Source organism: Apteryx mantelli, chromosome Z, assembly GCF_036417845.1.
Source record: "Apteryx mantelli isolate bAptMan1 chromosome Z, bAptMan1.hap1, whole genome shotgun sequence".
In the NCBI taxonomy this organism is placed as follows: Eukaryota; Metazoa; Chordata; class Aves; order Apterygiformes; family Apterygidae; genus Apteryx; species Apteryx mantelli.
The window spans coordinates 85,953,733-85,962,525 of NC_090020.1; positions in this window are offsets into that span (position 1 = coordinate 85,953,733).

An 8,793-nucleotide genomic window follows, 5' to 3' on the forward strand; every position below is an offset into this window, starting at 1 on the left:
TGAGGCAGAACCTTCCCCCACCCCCTTTTTCAGTAAAGTAGCACATAATTTCTTCTTCGATTTAACGTATGTCAGTAAAGGTAAGTTAATGCATATTCCATATTAAAAAAATCACTACTCTGAGTTTTCTAGTTATTTTTTAGCTTTCTCAAACCCTAAATGGCCAAGGCGTAGTCTAGAAAAGTGAACGTAGCTTCTGTCTGCTCTTTCTGTCGGTCTGTTTTAGATGTCTGATTCCTTTAGGCCTTCGCTTGACGGCTAAGAAAGGAGCTATGCTCCTTGACTTCCCCAAAGCTGCATGACGCTAAATTTGGGGGTGTTTTTCCTAAAGAGCCTTGGAGAAGTTTCCAACCTTTATTTGAGGATGATTTTAGTAAGATTCTTAATGACCGAAAAGCTAATTAGTAAGCAGGTATTTCTTTTAAAATTTGAACTACTTGCAAAACTCAAATGAGTGCTTTAGCACAAAGCCTCCAAATTATATTTTGCTGATGCTCTATTTATTTGCAATGAGCTTGGCTGAGAATTTCTTTTGATTCTGATGAATTCCTAAACTGTGAGAGTATTTATAGCCCTTGACTATCTCGACCATAGACTCTCCCAGAAAATTGTTACGAGAAATTCGCCAATGCACGACAGATTTGTGAAGCTTGATGTTACCATGGGAGATCATTAGCTAATCAATGCAATGGGGCTGCCATAAACAGGTAAAAGATAGATGAGTTAGCAGCCAAAAAAGATCTGTTCTTTCTTTTTCTTTTTCTTTTCTCCAAGAAAGACCTAAAACGGAACAGTATTAATGGCTTCACAGTTTGAGGGTTCCCTAACTCAGCACACTGCTCTGGTGAGCTGCGTAGGTGTTCAGTTCTGGGGGAAAAGTTCAATTACTTTCATGAGCTATTTATCCTTTAAAAGAGAGGAATAATCTGGCTTATGTTCTTAGGTGAGATCTTGATTCCTGCTTGGTTTGGGGCTGGACGTGTTGATCCTGCCAACATTTTCACCTGGGAGTTGTGGTGTCACTTCTCACGGAGCGAATGTACCCTCTGGATTTACATAAGGGGAATCCGGGAGAAGTTTGACCCAGACATTTCTGAGGAGGAACATCATATCTCCATATCCGTCCATCTGGCTACGGATCCCCATGTTTGGGCATTTGTAATTCCTGACTGAGGTGCAGCCAGAAATGGGAGAAGCAACCAGAAATCGCTGTGCAGGTCACGGCGTGGTTACGCTCCAGGGTCCCTGACAGGTTTGCAGATCCTTCCAGGGCAGTTCCTTCATCTCCCCGCACTACCGAGGCCACCTCCAGCTGGAATACCACCTCCAGCTTGCTCCCATAACTTTGTGCTGTTTAACAGATGAAACCTTAAAGGGCAGTCTGCTGTGGGACTCGGAAAGGGAGATGTCGGGAGCTGCAATAAGGTGATGCCGCCGAGTGGCTGCTGTTTCTGTCACAGCTCCTTGAGCCTGCTCTTTTAGTGACCTTGCCTGTAGTACTTTTACAGGAGCATCTTTCCACCAGTTCCTTCCCCAGAACCAGCTCTTTAAGAAAGGAGTTAGGTAGGACTACTGTGCGTCAGGCCTGCTTCCCTCCTGGACATCTTTGATGGCTAGATGTTTCTTTAAAACGTTTCTGCAGACCTTCCGGACGCGCGTGTAGTGCACGCTCACTACCGCTGGCATTTTCTGCCGAAACACACAGTGCAATCCAGAAAACACCAGGCAAAAAGAGGGCAGCCCGAGGCTACAGGGCTTGTTTATGCAAGCAAGAAAGCCAGAGAGCACGTTTACAGTGACTCCATCTGTGGATCCTTTGAGCCCGTAGGAAGCATGGGGTGGTTTTTCTCCTGCAGGCAGAGCTGCCCTGCAGCTCCGTGAGGGTAGTTTTCTGGGACGGCCAGTGTGCCGGTGCCTGCCGCGGAGCCTGCGCCTCTGCAGGCAGGTCCTTGTGCACGCTGCCCGGGGCAGATGTGAGACATCTCCAGTGATGCCACCGATAAAAACAGGCACCGAGGTCTGCAGGGTCGGGGCTGGCAGTGTTGCTGAGATGCTACTTAAGTCCCTAAAACAGGTTTAGGTAAGAAAAATACTCTGTGGGCAACGTAGGTGAGAAACAAAAGGGTAGATCAGCTGCAAACCCTTCGGTCTCGCTTCCGGAGCGGATACCCCGAAACTGGATGAACGAGGCTTTTTTTTAGCAGTTAAAGCCCCAGGCTTCATAAGTGATCAGAGATGGGTTTTCCTGTTGGATTTGTTTTACCTCTGTCCTTGTTAGCTCCTAAGTGTCCTGTCCGATCTCAGACTGACTTCGCGGAGGCTCCATGACCCTTTTTTTTCAAGCTTTCAGCAAAAAAGCATTTAAAACATGTTCATTCTGATCACCGTCGACCGGAGACCACGGCACCGTACATACGCCGCGCAGCGGCCCCAGCCCATGTATTTCGCTGTATGCTGTACATGTGTTTCGAAGCGCGAGACAGCAATGTCAGTAGGAGAAGGAACAACGCTGTTTTTATTATTGTAAAATAGACCTGGCGATTCCCACGTTTGAGAATTGCCACCGTGTTGGGGATGGGGTGGTTGGGGAGGGGGGGAGGGTGTACTTTTTATAAGTAATATTTAATTTATTCTTTAGAGTGTTTTCTTTTGGATAATTTATGATACGAGGGATACCTGGCTGGAAACCTAGAGCCGGCGGTTAAAGCTGCAGTGTGCCCACGTTGTCGCCGCGCGCCCGCCGCGCTTCGGGGCCGCGCGGCTCGGTCCCGCGCGGGAGGAGGCCGGAGAGGGTCGGGCCAGGGGGGGTCTCGCTCGCTCCCCCCCTGGTCTCGAAAGGCAGCCGTGAAACGCTGGCCCCGGCCCGCTAATTAAATGTCGAGGCGCTGGCCAAACCAGTGCTGTTTCTCCATTTAAAGGGCTTTGCAAGGTAATTCGGAAATTCTTAGCATACTAGTGATATATTTATCTGAGATAGAAATGGGTTATACTACAGCTTTAACTAGCCTTAGTTTAAAAAAAAAAACAACTTGTTGTTACAAAAGGCCTAAAGACGGCGTTTTGAGCCTATCAAGTTTCTTTAAATCGTCAGACTCTAGCATTGTTAACCAAATTAGAATAGTGACTGCAATATTTAAGTGTAAATCTTGTTCTATGAGAAAGGAAACTTGCTTACGGTTTAAAAATAAATGACTGTTTCTACACACAATCTTGTATACTACTACATGAAGAAAAAGGGGGTTTTGTAATGCACTGTAGAACAGTCTCATATTCATTTTTTATAGAAATGTTATTCCAATGGTGCATTTTTTTGTTTAATAAATAAAGTTTTGATACAAATTGCCTCTGTCTGCGCAGCACGTTGTCGGGCAGCGCCAGGGTGCAGGTTCCCGCAGCAGCTGGGGCCGCGGACGGACGCACGGGCTTTGCTCCCCGCGGCAGGTGGGGAAGCGGTGGAAGAGCGGCAAAAACGGCTCGGCCGCTTGCCGGGACCGATTTCGGAGTCAAGGTGGCTCGCAGCCCGTCCCCACCATGCTAATGTAATTTGTAAGGGCAGTTTAAAGTGAATATTAGGGCACATGGTGGCTGCTGAGGGAGTTGTGTCTGGGGAAGACGCAGCCGGAGAGGGATAAATCTTGTTGCGTAGAGCAACGTGATCCCACCCATGCAAGCGGTCATGCAGGCGAGGAGCTTTACGGAAACAAGTCTTTCACTGACATCGTCTTGAGTGTCTGCGCTACATTAAATGAGCTCTTGGGTTTTCAAAGCCGCTGAGCACCAGAAGGCAGAGGGCTACAAGCACTTGCTGGAAGCCGTGGGTGCTCGGGAGAAGGTCTTTCACCTGTAACGCCCAGGCTGTGCTGCACGTGCTGCCTTTTCAGTGGTAACATTTCAAAACCTGTTTTCAGTCTCCCTTCCACGAGCAGCAGGGATTTTTTTTCCTGCTCCCACTGCACCACGATCCTGCTGCCCCAGGCTTGGTTTCTCAGCTGGTTGGGAACCGTGTCGTAACTGCCAGCAGCAGGTTTTCCACAGCTCTAAAATCGGCAATTACTGAGCAAACACATTGCCCGTTTTCATGGGCATCATGAGTCCATGAAACATCACCAAAGCAAATGCATCGTTAGGGTGTTGGAAGCAAGCAGGGTTGAAAGTTATCCAAAATGGTGTGAGGTGAAATCACAAGGGATATGAATGACCTCAAACCACATTACTGTTGGGCTCTAAACACTCAATACATGGATTTGCACAGCTGTCCCTGGCAAAGCAGGGAGTTTAGGACTAACTCCTCAAAAGGCCTGAGGTGTTTGCTGGTACTTTAGCCACAAAGGATAATTCAGCTTGCAGACTCAGACACATAAATGTAGGTGTCTCCACTTGAGGTGGGTCTCCAAGCCCACACGACAGTCCATGGAGCTCTGAACGGCTCTCCAGTTTCAATGACTGCATTAAGTGCCCTTCACCTGGGGGGCCAGTGGTGGGCACAAGTCCTGCGTCGTATCTGTGAGCTTCCTGCAGACACCCTGATGCCACAAGGAGCCTGAAATGGCAGCAGACGCCTGCACAAGAGAGCTGAGCTGGGTCCCTAGGGGTGCACAGGAGGTCAGATACCCCTCACGTATGGACACCTCTATGGAGGTGCCTCCACCAAAGCGCCTGAACCTCACTGCTAACTCCTACCCCAAGGGCTTAAAATGCAGCCACTGACCACCAGCAAGGCCTGATGTCCCGTGGTACCTCGGCAGGTGTCAGCAAACTTTGGTCTTGACTAGTTGTGGCCGTTCAGGCTGAGTCCTAACACGGCTCAGAGCTTCCCCCACCGATGGGGCTGAATCTTGCAGCCGCTCGCTGAGCCCTTGCACCCCGCATGCTCGCAGACAGAAAGGGTATTTCACCCGTTAGCCCCACAGCTCGATCGTTCGTATTAACCATGCTTTAAGTCCCTCTTATGCCTAACAAGATTTCAGCCGACATTTCTGCACCTCAATGACCTTATAAACTTTGTAGCCTGGGCAAGGGGGGTAAGAGGTGGGGAGAGCCTTGTCCAAGCACTTTGTTCTGCGTTTTATCGAGGTATCATAAGATGGGTTTCTACAAAAAAAGGCAACAGAAATTGGTGTGTAATGCCTATCCAAGAGAGCTTTATTATGCATGGTTTGGTATGTGAGAAGAGGCAATTATAACTGCAATTCACTTTCCAACTAAGGAGTTGAACATGAGAGGAAACTCAACGATGCAAACCACCTTCTCTGCATTGGAGGAAAGCACTCTCAGTTGTACTTAAGGCTGCTCTGTTAATGTGCTTACTGCCTCCAAAAGCTGATCGAAGCTGCAATGTAAGAAGCTCCTATAAAAGAGAGGAGAAATGAGGGACTCTCCATGCAAATTAGAGCAACTTTGCTCATTGTGCCTTGGAAGCCACAGCCACCTGGCTGTCTCCATACGGGTAACCATGAGGAGCAGCAGTCCCCTCTGGTTGCCTGGCTCTAGGTTTGCATTTCATGACAATTACTAATTTTTTTTTCTTCTCTTTCACCTGTTCAGTGTGGAATAAAAATATACCCCTGAAACCAGAACCCTTATTTCTGCTGATGGAAAAATCACTGCTGATGAAGAGCAGTTGGGTCTTTCATTCTCGCTGCGCTGGCATGTAAGTCCATGACTGGTGAAGAGCCTGATGCCCCTGTAGACATTGCAGAGTAGTTTAGAGTCGGTTGCATTACTGACGGTGCCAGAGAATGCACTGCAAACAGTTTGCAATGAGGACTGGGTGTGGAAAGATACTTTTTATGTACTTAATATCAAATAAACATCTTGTCTCTCACTTTCCCATCCAGGTGCTGAGAAGAGATGACTTCCCTTTTGATCAGGGAGAGAGGGAGAAGCTATTCTCCATAAAACACAACCAGAGCAGCTCTTTGTCCTGGACAGATTCTGAGATTAATGAACATGGTTCTCCAAAAACTGTGATTTCCTTGAAATCTGAATTTCAGGGCTGTTGAGACTGATCACAGCCTGTGGTCACCCCCCACCCTGTGCTTCAGCCGTGCCAAGGGTGGCTCGTCCCTAACTGCTGATCCGGGAGAAAAAGCTGGGGATATGCTCTAAACCACTGCTTTTGTTTTTGTGCTGGAATCCTGGAAAACTTCTGTTTGGGGTTGTCAGTCGGGATTAATGGAAGCCCTTTCTATCACATCCCATTTAAGCACGGGGAAATATGACTGTAGGGGAAACCAGCCCATGATGAATAGCGTGCGTTGAGGTTTTAGGTTGAATTTAAAATGGTGGCATACTAATAAATGTATCATGGTTCAGTATTTTATTGGTCGAGTGGGAATATTTGCCTTCATGCACAAAAAGATGCCTGCCCCTCTTGGGGGCCAATAAATTAAATCTATGTGAGATTTTTCATGTAACAAAATAATGTTAGTAGGGGAAATAAATCAGCGGAAGGTTTAAAAAGAAAATGTTGGTGTTTGTTTTTCTTTAAGTCAAACTGACTGGTATATAAATATGTTTGAGTCTGAGGACCTTTGTCCTTCGTGTTTATCAGGCATAATTTATAGGCAGGATGTTTGCTGGCTGAATTTGCATTATTCGGTGCATGGGAAGATGCTGGAGAGACGCCAGTCAAAAAGCAAAAGGTGTCCATCAAATACAGCATCGTCCCTGGCATTACTTCAGTGCACTATTTCCTTTGTGTGTGTTTTTATCTCCAGTTCGTTTCAGGCAGAACGAGGCGCTGGGAGCAGAGGTATTTGCAGACACAGACAGACTCGCTGCCCGGATATGTAAGAAACTCCGAGCCTCGGCACACGGGGGTCGTATCCGGGGATGTCCGTGCTGCGTTTCGCAGCGAGGCTGCACAGAGCTGTGTCCCCATCGACGTCGCCTGACTTTACCAACTCATGCACATGGGAGCAGCAAAATCGTTTTCATAAATATAACTATAAAATAAATATATATATTTATAAATAAAATAAATATAAACCCCCATGCTTTGGGGTCGCTTGAAGGGCAGGTCTCCATACATGTAAGCACCAGGATTGTGTCTGGGAGGTGTTTTTTGAAGCTGGGATTGACAGTCTTATCTTGCAAAAATAGAAAAGAGATGAACTTGGTAATTATCTAGCAACAGGCGCTCACTTAAGATAGTCCTCTTTTGGGAACGGGCAGGACTTTAGTGCATGACTACATCTCTCTCTCTAGAGAACTTGCTCTATTTTAAAAATAATTAATGCAGCTGGGTGTACCCGAGTCTGGATTCAGACCTGCCATGTTAGACCTGCTCAACAGGGCAATAAAGAGAAGCGCCTCTAAACTTCAGATGACATCGGAGCTTAAAGCAAAATCTTGGCAGAAAGATTCGGATTTGCAAGACCGACTTGCGGCTGTGTGCTGGGGGGAGGCCAAGAGGTGCAATGTTTCCAAAAAGTGCCCCCGCGGGGAATGTGCTGCAGCTGGAGGAGTTGCCCAAGGTGACAACAGAGCCGGCAGCACCCGGCGCTGTGATGAGGTGGGGGCACTCTGTTCGCTTGGGAAAACGCTGCAATGGGATGGTCAATGAAAGCCAGCGGCGCTTGGGAACGGGCATATTTGGTAGCACTGAAGGATAAGTGTGGAAATGTCTCCAATCCTAGAGATGTTTGGTGGTCTCGAATTGAAGCCCAGCTTACTTGCAGGCGTTTGGTGAAACAGTAAAACATGCAACCAAACCGAGGGTACCGCGATGCATGGTTGGGTGCTTCCCAGCCTCGTTGCTCGACGTGCAATACCTCGCCTGAGGCACCAGCTGCAGCAGCCCTGACAGGCCATATTGACTTAAACTGCTAGCAAACCGCATTCCTGTTCCACGATGGAGCCAAAATCTGGTTTCATGCCAACCCAGGGTGAAAAATGAAAAATTCATAGCGTTCTCCAAAAGGAGATATCATGAAGGTATTTGATTTATTCTCATAATATTTCAGCAAAGCCAGAACATTTTCTTCTGACTTTTACATCTGGACTTTCGCATTATGGTATCAAGCAGAACATATGTAGCTTTAGAACATGATACATGAAAAAAGTCAAAATATTTATACCACAGGCAAATACTTCACCACATTGAAACAAGACTGAAATAAAACATTGTGATAATTTCCTCAGCATATTCCCTAAAATACAATATGTTTCAGTGAAATACTTGGATGTCCTCAAATCAACAGTTTCTGACGTTCAGCAGGAAAAATTGGACTGTTTTTAATGATGCTTTTTGTAGCTAAAACTGTAGCGGAAGGGTTGGCAGAAAGGCAGTCAGGGCTCCCACACCATGGCCGGTGTGCTGCCTCCTCCAGCAGTCCTGAGCCTCACATAGTTTGGTCACACAAGGAGTCACCACCATGTGATATCCGTGTGCTCCAAGGGACATCCAACAAAGTCCTGGAGACACTTTCCTGTTGGAGTGAAGAGCAAGGTCCCGGCATGCTGCCAGGCTGTGTCTCCTCACCTGGGGCCAGTTCTGCTCTGCCCTCCTGTGGGGACCCAGCCAACAGGTCAAATGTGTTGGGGTCCCACAAAGCACGTCAAGATGGACTGGAGTTTTTAATCTTATGAGCTCTAACCACTCACTTGGGGCAGTGGAGAGCATGCCGCATGCTGGACACGCTGATTTTATCTGTTTCTTGACGTCCATATGCCGCTGCCATTCAGTAGGCAGAAATGTCAACTCAGGGAGCTACCAGGGTCTGTGTGCCTCAGCCCTCTGGTCCAACACAGAGAGAAAGTGCATCTCTAACGAGCAGCTATTTGCATGTT